Raw genomic sequence first — 14,552 nt, 5'->3', positions numbered from 1 at the left:
ATCTATGTAGGTGTAAAAGTGACTCTCACTATGCTATGAGGGGAATTTAAACCACAGCATTCCAAGAGGGACATCAAACACAGAGAAACAAGAATGCTTTTTGGCTACCCAGTCTTTTCTTCTGATGACAGAGTTGTTTTGGCAAAATTTAAGAATCAAAATCATCTTTTTCTCCACATTTGGTAAAGGACTGTTTACCAATGGCTAATCTAGTCATCTTTTTTCTAATCTTTTAAAATCTTTAATATGGCAGGAAAGCTTGTTATGGGTTCCCCCTGTTCTGGGAGAAAGGAATGGCTCAGAGGCATGAAAAATCAGTAGGACCATTCTCTTTCATTGGAAATATCATCTCTGTAGTCCTCATAGTTGTGCAGGATGAAGTCACATCCTCCTTTGTATGGTAAAGTTCTCTTATGAAGTCATGATCTTCAAATAGCCAAGAAAAGCACACTTAATGCATGTTCATGTAAACCAAGAAACCTTTTTTTTTCTTCCTGAAAGATTATGGGTTAGGTGCTGAAAACAGGTTATGGGTGAGGAAGGAATTTTAAGAGCTTATGGATCTTTCAAAACAGTGCAACAGTAATTTCTGGAGAATAAGAATATTGAATAAATAGACATGATAGCTTTGAATTGGGCTTGTTGACACAAATCTAGGAATTGTGAGGAAACACTTTAGTATTAGAGATTCAACTCAAATGTTCTAAGAGAAAATGGTAAAGAAAGTATTCATTCACATACTTGATATAAGGTGACAAAAAAGTAAGGAAAGTAGCTTTTAAAATGTACATTTTTCATGGCAACATAACTTGCCATGTAGTCTGAAGAAATTCCATAGCCTGGGTCAGAGTGCTAGTAACCTAATACATTTCAGAATGATGTGAACTTCTTAGCTCTGGTCTGCTTCAGCACTTTTTTGAAATCTCAACTGCTACGTGTGTGACAAAATGCTGACAATTGGATAAGAAACAATTTTCTTAACAAATTACTAATATTTTACATTTAATAATAATTTACATTTAATTTCATGACCCTATCTATCACTGGGGTTATAGTCTATCTTTTATAGATCAGGGAACTGAAGGACAGAAACATTGTGATGAGACTCTCACGTGAGACTCGAGCAGTCAACCTTCGTCACATTAGTATGATCATGCAATATAGTCACTTCTCCCTTGTATCACCATAAGGTACTTTCAGATTCCCCAGAAAGGGTTCAATACTTGGTTTTACTTAATGGCACCTAAAATTGCTGAATGGTGTGATATAGTGGATAGAAAGCTGGACTTAAGGGTCAGAAGGACCAAGGTACGAATCTCACCTCTGACACTAGCCTTTTGACCCTGGGCAAGCCATTTATCCTTTCTGTGTCTCTTGCCGCTCCTTAAGACTAAGGTTTCCTCCTAGAGAATTACCACAGGGAGGATATAATGATCTGCTTCGCTCTAGGGTTTTCCCCAAAACAAAATGTTTTCCTCAAATCCTGATATACAATTTGCCCATTTGTGGTCAGTCATCTAAACAATTAAAACCTAAACTTAGTGTTCCAAAAGCAAAGTTCGTATTGCTTCCTGTTTTCAAGAGTATTGGAGGGATAGAGTACCTTACTTAGTACTTTAGAATTAAACTGATTCTTTGTAATATTATGCACAAGCCCCCTCAGCTTGATGACAACCTGAAAAATGGCATCAAAGCTTTTTTTCATGCACCTTCAATGAGATGGAAATTATCTGCTAGCCAACATTGGCTAACATCCTCCTATGGGAAGCTGTGCTCCTTTAAAGGGGTTGATCCCTTGCAAAATTCCTTCTCTGTCTTCTAGGAGAGCTGCGATGAAAGCTTCTTATAAAGGAATGTTTGAACGGACAGGCTGGAAAAGACATGCATGTGAGTAGGGAACCATTATCATGAGATGAGTCTTCCTTCCCTTGATATGTCCATCCAAGTGTGGTGACTGAGGGCAACAGTGTCCTCCTCCCCTCTGCTCCCCTTTTCTGATTTACAGAAGTAGCTCCTACCTTTCAAGTTAGCTAAACAACAAAACTGGTTTAATGCATGAGTCTTTGGAGTAGCTAGTAGTAGATTTTGGGGATGAATTAAATGCAGCTGTGTTGGGAAACAGAGGAACAGACTCTTAGAGCAAGTCGTCCACAAGGGAGATTTTTGACCCATGGTGAGATCATTTATAAACTGGTAATCCTGGCATCACCTCCTAATTGTTGTGAGGTTGTGACTGGTTGTGAGGATCAAATGAGAATGTATATTTTAAAAAATGTTTTAAGCATTAATATTAACTTCTATATCATCTATTGCTGTCACTATCACCTCCAGTCTCTTACCAGGAGGAATTGGAACACAGGTAGTATCAGTCCATCCTTAGAGATCTCTAAACTTTGGGGGTGTGAAAAGAAGTCACCACAAAAAGAAAATTGGATTGGGATCCCTGCTTTAGATGTCCCTTCTATCCAAAGGCATATGATGGCACATTTGCTAACTTTTCTCCTTCCCCTTTTATTATAAGTAGCAAGAGTCCAGAGTCATCTGAGTCCAGTAGCAAGACATAGGTCAGGATGACTGGCAATAGGAGATTTGGTGAGAGACACTGGCATTGTTAAGCTAAGGTCTTTCCCAGGTTTCAGTTTTTCTGAGCAATACCCATTCAGTAATTAAAGACTAGGTAAGAATGGAGGCAAAAGATGGCCTATTTTGCTTTCACAAAAGAGTTAATCCGGGAGGAGAAGACCTGAGTTTCTGGCCAGAATAGAAACAATTGACATTTGTTGTTGCTGGTCTCCGCAGGAAAGAGTGAGGCTGACAACTTTGCACAGCCCTGCCTCACTTAAATCCAGTTCACTTGCAAATCAAGACATCACCCTCCTGATGTCGTTGGTCCTCTTCAGAATGAAGGATGGACAACATCAACAAGCTATCCAGACGTGAAAGCTTAAGAAGGAAAGAAAGAAAACCCTCCTCTGGAAGCAATCAAATGATGGTTTTTTCTGAGAAACAAATGCCCAATTTAGTGATCTTTTGAGAAAGGCCAGGAGAGCTGAAGTGCAGCATCTTAAGTAACCAAACTACAGAACTGAATTACATAGAAGAAAAACTATTAGTGTATGAATATCCAGGAACTCCTCAGGCAAAGACTAATTCTTTTGTGATCTGACGCATCTATTTCTGTAGACAGACACTGGAGGTCAGTGTTCAGTCAGAAATGCCTTCTCATATTCAGGGCAGAAACAGATCAGAGTTTAATGACAGTATTAACAAAGAATATTGCCTTAAAATGCTGAAAGTACATTTTGGCTTTTGTGTCCTCCTGTTTCCCACGTTGAAGGCTATGGCCCATAATTTATGAATAACCTGAAGAGAAGATATAAGAGAAAAGAAGTAAGGAGCCTGGTAGTGACTTCACAGATCTGGGTTTCATAGATGCTCTGGTGTGGTTATCTGTGTAGTTCCCAGAGGTGGAAGGCACTCAATCAGAGCCAATGTTGCCATCTCCTGCCTCCTGTGAAAGGAGGCACCAGTTGTAGAGATCATCCTTTCTTTGTCCAAACCCTGTAGGTATGCCAAATAAATGTTAACTAGTATTAGTTTTCTAGTCTTATAACCAAATTCTCCCACATTTGTTTTCTGATTTAGAGAAAGTTCTTACAAGAAAAATATTGGCCCCCTCCGAGCATTTCTTCAGGGCAAGAGTGCTTTGTGCTTCAGACTCTTTTGGGGTGACATCTCTTCTCAGAGTAATGTTTTTTATTTATTTTACTTTTTTAGAACAATGGTTTTAAATAAGGATTGCAAAGGAAATCAATTATGTTCAAATAATTATCAAAATATTTAAAAAAAAAAACTAGTTCACGGACCCCAGATTAGGAATCCATGCTGTAGAGGAAATATACTAAAACAATGATCAAAGAATCATAGATCAGAGCTAGAGAGGATCTTAGAGACCATCTAGTCCAGCCCTCCCATTCTACAAATGAGGAATGCCAGGCTTAAAAAGGTTAAATGACAAGTAGTGTCAGAGCCAGAATTTGAACTCATGTCTTCCCATTTCCAAGTCCAACATTCTTCCACTAAGCAGTCTGACTTCTAACTCATACTCCCAAAATATGGTAAAAAGATAAGTAGTTTGTTTGTTTGTTTTTTTGCAGGATGGGGGAGGGCAGAGTGGGATGAGGATTATGAAGATTTTCCGGATTTCTCAATGCTTTTACCTTCATTAGTCCAGCCCTGGCTAAGGCTCTTAAATGATTGAGGAGCAATGGATAGAGTTGCCAAGAAGCAAATAAACTCAAGGTGAGGACAAAACTTAACAATTAGATCTGTCCAAAGGAGAAACAAACACCAAAAGGAGCCAGAGAGCTACAATGTCTTTTTTTCCCCCTCTTTCTCATAACTGTTTCCGCTTTCAGAAGGGAAAAAGATATTTGTTTCTCTTCTGGTCCTGTCCCACCCTCTCTCAGGCCTCATTTTGGGGGAGTCCAGAACCATCTGGCTAAACCTGACTTCAATTAAAAGCCACATACAGTAATTGGATCATAAGTTGGGGGGAGGGAGAGAGGGGAAAAGGAGCTTAGGGGCACGTGCAGGCACACACACACACACACACACACACACACACACAGGAGTAGGTGAGTTTTATGATCCTTTGGCCTACACTTGACATTTCATCTGGCTTAATTTAAAGCCATCTATCTATGGTTCTCTGCTGACAGAGATGGGCAAGGATGAAAAAATAATGAGAGGAGGACTTCGGGTCCATTGGTGCCAAGTGGTTTGGCATAAGGCAAAGGTCGCTGGTTTGGGAGCCAGGACACCTAGATTCTAGTCTTAGTTTGGTGACTAAGGAGTTACATTTCCATAGCACTTTAAGGCCTCAAAATCATGTATGTATACAAAACCTCAGTTGATCCTCATGATAATCCTATGTGATTCCCATTTTATTTTTTGTACTTTTTAATAGTTTTTTGTGTACATATAAGAACTAGAAATAAATATATATATAATTAAGGATAATATATAATTAAATATAATAAATATAAATAAATTCATATCCATTTTTAAAATTCTGGTATTAAAAAACACCATCTGAAATAAACGTTTCCAAATACGCAATGGAAGAGGAAAAAAAAGGACTGCATGTGACACGGAATCTCTGTTATGTACCTTATGCCCATTTTGTAGACGAGCAAACTGAGAGGTTAAGAAGAGGCTTGCCCGGGGCGACGTAGCTATGTCACCCAGAGTGTCAATGGTATGATTTAAATCCAGGTCTAGCACCACACTGCTTCTAATTAGCTACATGATCTTGGACAAATCACCCCCGCCGTGTTGGTCTCGGTTTCCTTTGTTGTTCAGTCATTCAGTTGTGTCTGGGTCTTCATGACTCTGTGGACCGTAGCATGCCAGGCACATTTACTCTTCACCATTTCTCAAAGTCTGTCCAAGTTCATGTTCGTTGTTCCCATGACACTATCTATCTCATCCTCTGCCATCCCCTTTTCCTTTTCCCTTCAATCTTTCCTAACATCAAGTTCTTTTCCAATGAGTCCTGTCTTCTCATTATGTGGCCAAAGTATTTAAGCTTCAGCTTCAGTATTTGACCTTCTAGTCTAGTTTTCTTAACTTGTAAAATAAGGCTTTTGAATTGGGTGATCTCTAAAGTTCTCTCCTGTCTGCTCGCCCTCTGAGTTTCCAGGAAGTTAAAAGAATGCTTAATACCTAAGATCAAGAAACAATAAACAGCAGTGACAGAGGTAGCCATGTGCCCACACCTGCCATAACCATATGGAAGACAGGGCTACTTGCCCCTTCCTCATCTAACTCTTAGGATCCAAGGAGTCCTCACTTAAAGCTACCAAGGAAAGAGAGTGACATAGGAGTGGGCTGTCCTTTTTACATACCTATTCACTTCTAGCTCAGCAGTCCTTGAGTCCTTATTTCTTCTAGCTATGTAACCAATTAGAAGACTTTTCATCATCACACAGTTCAAATCCCAGAGTCATCCATGTAGCTGCTCAGACTGAAACCAGGTCGGGGATAGCTACCCATGCCTCAAGGACTGGCCTCAGGTTAGACCACCCACCCATGCTATACTCCAGACCTGTTCTAGATCACTTTTACAGTTAATCTGGCTGAACCTACAAGCTACAGGCTGACTTCTCATTTGTCTTGGGGCATGTTAATAACTGGATTCTGGTGACATCCACATGGCTGATGGTTGACTGGATCTTCTGTATCAGAAGGAAACTTTTATGTAGAGCCTGGTTAACTGGTGATGGGGTCTTTGAAGGATGTCCTCATCAGAGGACAATTCAACAAGAATTTAAATGCCTACTATGTACCAGGCGCTAAGGATACAGAAACAAAACCAAAGCAGTCTCTGCTTTCAAGGAGTTTTCATTTCTTTGAGGGGGGAACAATATGTGCATAAAGAAGTGAACGCAAAGTTTAGGAGATCACTAACACCTAGGCCCTCAAGGCCACAGGTTCCCCACCCCTGACCTAAGGGGATCAGGGAAGGCCTTCAGTAGGAGACAGAATCTGAACCGTACCTTTAGGAGAGCTAATGATCCCAAGAGGCAGAGGGAGACTAATCAGGGGGAGAGAGGGAGGGTGGAAGAGAATGGGGAGGGCACAGCCTGGGCAAATATGGAGAAATGTAGATGAAATGTCCTGTGGAGGGAGAAGTAAGTGGGTCAGTTAAGAATAATGATGATGGCAAGAAGTCAATTCAATAAATATTAAGTACATTTTGACTACAAAGACAAAAACAAGATCATTCCTACCCTAAAAGGAGTTTGGATTCTCCTGGAGAGAAACATTATGTATACAGATAAGCAAATGTAAAATAGACTCAAGGTGATTTTTAAAAATTCATTGTATCAGATTCCACTAAGTGTCTGAGGTCAAACTTGAACTCAGGACTTCCTGTCTCCATGGTGCCGCCTAGCATATTTTACATAGCATTTTTGTTTGAAAATTTTTACTTAGCATTTAAAGAAATAATTTTAGGTATAAAAAATAATTGTATCCCCAGTACTTAGCACAGTGCCTAGAATGTTGTTGCTTGGTTGTTTTTTTTTGTTGTTTTTTCAGTGTCTGACTCTCCATGACACCATTTGGGATTTTCTTCGCAGAGATTCTGAAGTGGTTTGTCATTGCCTTCTCCAGCTCATTTTACAGATGAGGAAACAGAGTTAAGCGACTTGCCCAAGGTCACACAGCTAGTAAGTGTCTGAGGCTGGATTTGAACTCATGAAAATGAGTCTTCCTGACTTCAGGTCTAGCACTCTATCTACTGCGCCACCTGGTTATGGATAGATGTACTACTTACTAATGCAGCAGCCACAGTTGTCTCCTCTGGGTCTGTGCCCAGATTGCCTTAGAATCCTAGAATATTTGAGCTAGAAGAAACCTTAGAACAGGGATTCTTCCACCTGGGGCCCATTAACTTTTTTAAATATATAACTGTATTTCAATATAATTGGTTTCCTTTGTAATTCTATTCCTTTAATTTTATGCATTTAAAAATATGATTCTGGGAAGGAGCCCATGGGCTTCACCAGACTGCCAAAGCAGCACCATGTGCCATGAAAAGGTATGATTCCCCCCCATCTTTCGGGTTCTCCTTGGAAGTGTTGTGGATCTCAGGCTGCATGACAGAAGGGGAATATGCAGAGGGAGAGGGCAGAGACATAAAGAGGAAAAGATCTGTGACCACAGAGGAGGATAGCAATGATGAGAGTGGTCAGATGTGGACAGAAGCCTGGTGTGGGAACAGGATGCTGGGAAAGCCTTGGCAAGCCCCATAGACTTGGAGGAGATCTATCTCAAGAGATACTCTCAGCTGGAATCAGGCACTTGGCATCTGGTCTGGGAACCTTATGAATCTGGGGTCACAAAAAGGCATTTGTGGGTGTTGTCTTCTCTCTGCCCTGCTCCCATCTGCCTCAAACACACCATCACCAACCTGCTTTCAACATGAAGTCCAGTGAACAGATTTCCCCGAGGATAGTGGCTTGGGGCTCTGAGCCAAGTAAATGGGAAACTATCCCCCAATAATGACCCAAACCCTTTTTGCCAGAGATCTCAAGCACAAAGTTTACATGCCTTTTAAGGTTAGGCAATAAAACATTTCTAGGAAAAAAAATCTACTTTTTTCCCCCTATGTGTAAGCTTATCACTAAAGAGAGAACTAGCAAGGCATAGATGCTAGAAGACTGGCCTTGGAGTCAGAAAGATCTGGGTTCAAATCCTGCCTCTGACACACTAGCTGTGTGACTTGGGCAAGTAATGGAAGATTTAGGGTCCCAGACAATTCTCTAAGACTGTAAGTTGTTGATCTATTTTAGCCAAAGGATTTTCCTGATTGGAAACTCTCGGCCTTAATGAAATCACAGGTCTGGACCAAAAAATCCCAAATCACCAATGGTCTGCTGTTCCTACCTGCCACCCTTAAAATCCTCCCCTGGGCAAAATGTCACTCAGTAACTTGACCTTAACTTTATACTACAAAGGGAAATGGTATGAGGTCAGGACCAGAGTATCAGATATGCTCTCCTCAGGTGAGATTTCCCTGTTTACACTTCTTTTCTGTTTCTGCCTGTGAGTGACTTTTATCCCCTTGATCTAGTCTAGAGCCAAGATAAGGTAGGATTCAAACACTCTGCTATTTATTTATGTTAGTGGGCCAGAAAGGGATAACTTTAACTATGGAAAAATTTTGGTAAATTTCAAAGGATCAAATCACTTAAAATAATTATTCACATTTTTCATATTGCTTGAAAGTTTACAATGTCCCTTACAGCAAATCTGGGAGATGGGTGGTGTATTATTCTTATCTCACAGATGAGGAAACCAAGGCCTTATCTCAGGAATGAGGAAAATGTCAGGCTCAGAGAAATTATGGTGTCAGAATTCAGTTCTTCCATCTTGAAAATCAGTGTTCTTATCACTGTGACACACTTCATAAGCATCCCCTAACCCTTCCTTCTGCCTTTTCTACATGGGTTCCTAGGTTTAAGCACTGATATAGCCCACTTTGGATTATACTGCAGACCAATTGGAAGACCCAAGCAGTCCCCAGACCGAACTTCAGAACTGGAGCTAAGCAACATCCATTGGATGGATGGATGGATTGGAGGAAGCTGGGGAGGTGGGGAAGGTTGTACTTTGTGCAAAATTCTAAATCCAATGTCCTGGACCTAAGAAGTCAAGTGATTTGTCCAAGCTCACAAAGGGAGTAGGTAGCAGGGCCTGTGACTCCAAATCCAGTTTTATTTTTAATGTCTTTAAAGCCATTTCCAAAATTCCTTACTTTCTATTTAGGTCATCTTGGGAAAATCCCTTAAGCTGACTAGGACTCAGTTACTTGGTCTATAAAATGAGGGGATAGGCCTTGATGCCTTCTGAGGTGCCTTCTAGCTCTGACATCCTCTATTCCTACTTCATTATATAAGACCAGGGCAGATCAGCTATGAATGGAAACTCTGCTGGCTTGACCACTTCCTCCCCTTTATTTTCCATTGTAGTTAAATGCTGGCCTTGTTCAAATATCACACTGTGACCTGGACTTGAATCACTCAAAAAACTCCAACCCACATACATACCCTGTTCAAACATTCATCATTTCATCATTTCTTGACCAAACAGCTTCAACTCTTAAACACAAAGTTCCCTTTAGGATTGAGGAGTCTGTTTTTCCCTTTTCGTGCATATGTTCCTCTTCTCTTCTCCCTCTCCCTTCAAATTCCATGCATTATATGTCAATTTGGATTCTGGTTGTTTTTCTTTGTTTCAGAACTGAGGTTAAATAGTCTTACTTAAGGGGGAAAAAGCCTGTGTAAGTTCCTCCTTCCTCTCTCTGGTGGATTAGCCTAACTTTTTCTTAAAAGGTATTGAGACATTCCTCCTCGATTTAGTCGGCTCAGAGGATGGAGTAATGCTGTTGACATAATTTCCTCATAGTATGAGGAAGCCTTCCCCAACCCCTCTTAATTGCAGTGCTTTCCTTCTGTTAATTATCTCCCATTTGTCTTGTACGTAGCTTGCTTTCTAAATATTTGTTTTCATGTTTTCTCCTCCATTAGATTGTAAGCTCCTTGAGGGCAGAGACTGTCATTTCCCTTTTTTTGTTTCCTCAGTGCTTATGGCATTGGAGCCTGCCATATGGTAGGCTAGGTCTTAATAAGTGTCTGATTAATTGATTGTCTATAAAGCCACCACTAACACATGGGGAGGAGCTCACCGAGGTTTGGCTGAGGGATTGTAATAGGAACTTCCCTCAGCTGAATCAACTCAAGGCACTCTTGATGCCTGTCCTTGTTAAATAGCCTCCTGCTATACTAGGTAAATCTCCTTTTGTTAACCTTTGAGTGACCTATGAGTGTCTCATTTTGTTCTAAAATTGAACCTAATCCACCAGAAGCCTGTCCTGAATCAAGCGCAAACTCAGAATGTCTTCCTATCCTCAGAATTTTGATGTAGAGCTTGAGGCCCAACTTAAATGACTTTCCCAAGGTGTGTTTGTGATTTTGTTGGAGGTTTACACTAAGGCTTCGGTATCATAATTTTAAGTCTAAAGTTCCTGGATTCCACTTGTTAGTATTTCCAGGCTAAGATTCAGTTCAATAACCCATGAGGCCACCATCTTGTTTAAGGCATTATGGTAGGCCCTGGAGTTTCCAGGATGGATAGATCTCAAGCCTTGCTCTTGAATTTGTAATCTGAATTCTTACTGAGCCTTTTACTACTAAGTGGATATTGTATCAGACAAAATGAGACCTGGGAAAGGTCTTAGCTTAAAAAGGCCAAGGCCTCCCACTGCATCCAGGGCCATCTCCAGCCATCCTGACCTGTGTCTTGCCACTGGAACCAGATGGCTCTGGAGGACAGAGTGAGGTTGGTGACTTTGCGCAGTCATGCCTCACTTAAATCCAATTCATTTCAGTTAAGACATAACCCTCCTGATGTCATTGGTCCTTTTTGGGAATGAAGGACAAACAACAGCAATCTCATGGGAGGAAGAACAAGTACAAAAATTAGTTATGAGATATGTATAAAGGGGATACCTAAGTAAAAGATGATGGAACCATCTACCTTGTTCTCCAAGCTTTCCAGTTTCTGGATAAGATAGTAACTATGGATCAGTGGTGGTTTTGGGGGTGGTGGAGAAAGAAATGGATACTGTCCTTGGGCAGTCAATTAAGTAGCATAATAATAACTTTTTTTTTGGTAATAACTCTTTTATTGACGAGGATGTGTTCCAGTGGCAGACATCTTAGTCTGAAACATCCTGACTGGGAAGTGAAAGTAACATGGGAGGCACAGACTGTTCCAGAACATCTGATAAAATGGGTGGTCCAAAATTATCATTGAATGCTAACCGAAAGAACATACAATGTGCTGGGAAGTATGAAACAAGACCTGGGAGATTTGGAGGCAAAGGAATGGAAGTGTAGGGTTTGAATTAAGGGGGCTGGGTTACATGATTACCAAAAGTCCAAACCAGCTTTTCCCCTCGGGGGAGCAGAGAACATTCTAGATTATAGAACCCTAGAATGTTAAAGCTAGAGGGATCTGGGGAGATCATCAATTCAAGGGACTCAACCTTTTAGTGTTATGGACTCCTTTGGCAGTCTAGTGAAGCCTATGGACCCCAGCTTATAATAATGTTTTAGGAAGGAAATGTGAAATTTCAGTTAGAAGTTAGTGAAAATAAAGATGGGATTATTTCTCCCATCCAAGTTATTGGACCCTGCCCCACTGAAACCTACTGGTGGATTTCAAGGGGGTTTGGTTTGCAGACTTCAGGTTAAGAACCTGGTCTAAATGCCTTGTTTTACAGATGAGGAAATGGAGGCCCTGAAGGGTTAAGTGATTTATTGAGTTGTATTAAATAGTCAGTGGCAGAGCTGAGGCTGGAAGATTCAAGCAAATTTTTAAGATTAAAAAAAAAAGCTGAACATACAAAAGCCTGACTGATGTAAACTTTGAAAAGTCTTTCATATTAATCGTGTAATGGGTCAGTTCATCAGTGCCAGTAATGGACTGATAGGAAGTCCTTCCCTGACTTGATAGAGGGGTAGTGGCTAGAGAGCAGGAAGATATTGGTTTCCTGAAATGGAAGGAAGGGTTTCAAACAAAGAAGGAAGAGGATGCAGAAGAAGGCTGGGAACCTAGAGGCAAACTTGGAAGATTTCATAATTTGGTCCAGAGTCAACCTAGTTTACTTACCTTCATCTGTCCAGGCACAAATAGGCAGCTGTGTGGCACAGTACATAGAATTCTGGTCCTAGAGACAGGATAGACATGGGTTCAAAGCTAACTCACTAGCTGTGTGACCTTGGGCGAGTCAATTCACCTCAGTTTCCTGGAATGTAAAATGGGGATAATAGTAATACCCATCTCCCAGGGCTATCGTCAGAATCAAATGGGACAATGATTGTAAAGCACTTAGCAGAGTGCCCTGGCATTTAGGAAACCCTGTAGAAATCTGAGTTATTATTGTCGTTCACTTGGGTCCCATAGAGGCAGCATGGCTGAGTGGATCAGGCAACACTTAATGAGTTTTTATCAAGGTCCTGGGGGTGTGGAGAAGCCAAGAATGATGGATTTGGATTAAAAAAAATCAAGGCTTAAATTCTGCCTCCTATATGTGACCTTGGGTAAGAACGTAACCTCCCTGAGCTGTTTCCTCTTCTTTAAAATGAAAAATTGGTACCTATAGTACCAACCTCATAAGATTTTGTGAAGCTCAAATGAAATTGTATTTGTAAAGTGCTTTGCAGACTTTAAAGGGATATAGAATTGTTACTTCTTATTTAAAAGAACTTTGTTCATTAAGTGATGTGTGTGTGTGTGTGTGTGTGTTCAAGAGCCTATCTCAAGAATTGACCACCAAAAGAACTTTGGCTTTAGATGATAAACCTGATTCTCCTGCTTCTTCCACCTCCACAACAAAAGCCTTCTCACCCTGAGGATACCTTTGCCCTATGGCCCCTCCTCTGATTGGTGAGTCTCCGTCTGGGACCACTACGTCATGAGAATCCCAGACATCCACACTACTTCTGTACCAGCTCCATTCCCGATGCTCCTGACTTTTCCATCTTGCCTGTATTAGAATGGAAATTTCTTAAGGCAGGGAATGTCTTTTTTTGTTTGTATTTGTATTCCCAGAATTTAGCTTAGTGCCTGGCACATGTAGTAAGTGCTTAATAAATGAGCTATTTGTCATCTATCTATCTATCATCTATCTTTACCATCTTTATCTATTTTACCATCTATTTATCATCTATTTATCATCTACCTCCTATATATCATCTGTCTCCATCATTGATCATTTCTATCATCTATCAATCTCTGTATCTCTATCATTTATCATTTCTTTCTCTCTATTATCTATTTCTCTATTATCTATCTATCCATCCAAATAGAATTTGAAAAGTGTTCAGTCCCATTTTTCAGAAAGGTAAATATGCATAGGGATTAATCCAAATTTTGCTTTCTTCACTTGTAATGTAGAAAGAAAGGTTTTGGCAGAAGCAAAAAAAATCTCCAGCGCAAAAAAAGGTCTGGCTGGAAAGGAAACTGCAGGAGAACCAGAAGAGGAAAGGGAAACTCAATCACTTGTAGCCACTGAAAGGTTGGAGTGACATAGCAGTACTCTCCTGACACTTTATTAGAAGGACTTGACCCTAGTGGCTGAGAGAAGGGCATTTTTTTTGTAGAGGGGAAGGCAGGGCAATTGGGGTTAAGTGACTTGCCTAAAGTCACACAGCTAGTAAGTGTGTCAAGAGTCTGGTGCCAGATTTGAACCCAGGTCCTCCTGACTCCAGAGCCAGTGCTCTACTCACTGTACCACCTAGCTGCCTCAAGAAGGGCACTTTTAAAGGGAGAAATCATATAGGAGATGTAGAATGAGCAAATGAGGTACGGGGCCCAGCAAGCATTATTGGCTTGGCTGGAGCAGAAAGGCTGACTTGGTGAATCATGAAGTGAGATTGGACAGTGACCTGGGAGATGATTTAATCATCGGAGCATAGATTGAGAGCTGCAGAGGGACCTCAGAGGCCATCTAGTTAAAACTCTTCATTTTACAGCTAGGGAAGCTGAGATCAAAGGAGGTAAAATAACCCATGTGGCCCAAGGTCACGAGGCTAGTAATTATTATGTCTCTCTTAATCTGTTGTTGTTGACTTGCATCCAATTCTCCATGACCCCATTTGGGGTTTTGTTTGAATCAAGATCTAAACCTAGATCTAGGACTTCTGCCTCCAAGTCCAGCACATTTTCAAATATCTCCTCCCAAATTTACAGGTGAAGAGACAAATCTAGGATAAATATATGACTTACTTGGGGTCACCCAAGTAGTCTGAAGAACGGTGCCGGGGGTGGGGAAGTTTTCCAGAACAAATCATTTTATTAAGGGAATTTGTTCTGTCAAGTTTGGAGTCAGCTACACCCAAGGACCTAGAGGGCCCTATGTGGCCTTGAGGCAGCAGGTTCCCCATCCCTGGGTAGGTGTAGGGAATCAAGTGAAGGAA

The sequence above is a fragment of the Trichosurus vulpecula genome, chromosome 5 (genome assembly GCF_011100635.1).
Source record: "Trichosurus vulpecula isolate mTriVul1 chromosome 5, mTriVul1.pri, whole genome shotgun sequence".
Taxonomy (NCBI): Eukaryota; Metazoa; Chordata; class Mammalia; order Diprotodontia; family Phalangeridae; genus Trichosurus; species Trichosurus vulpecula.
Note: the sequence above shows the minus strand (reverse complement) of the source record.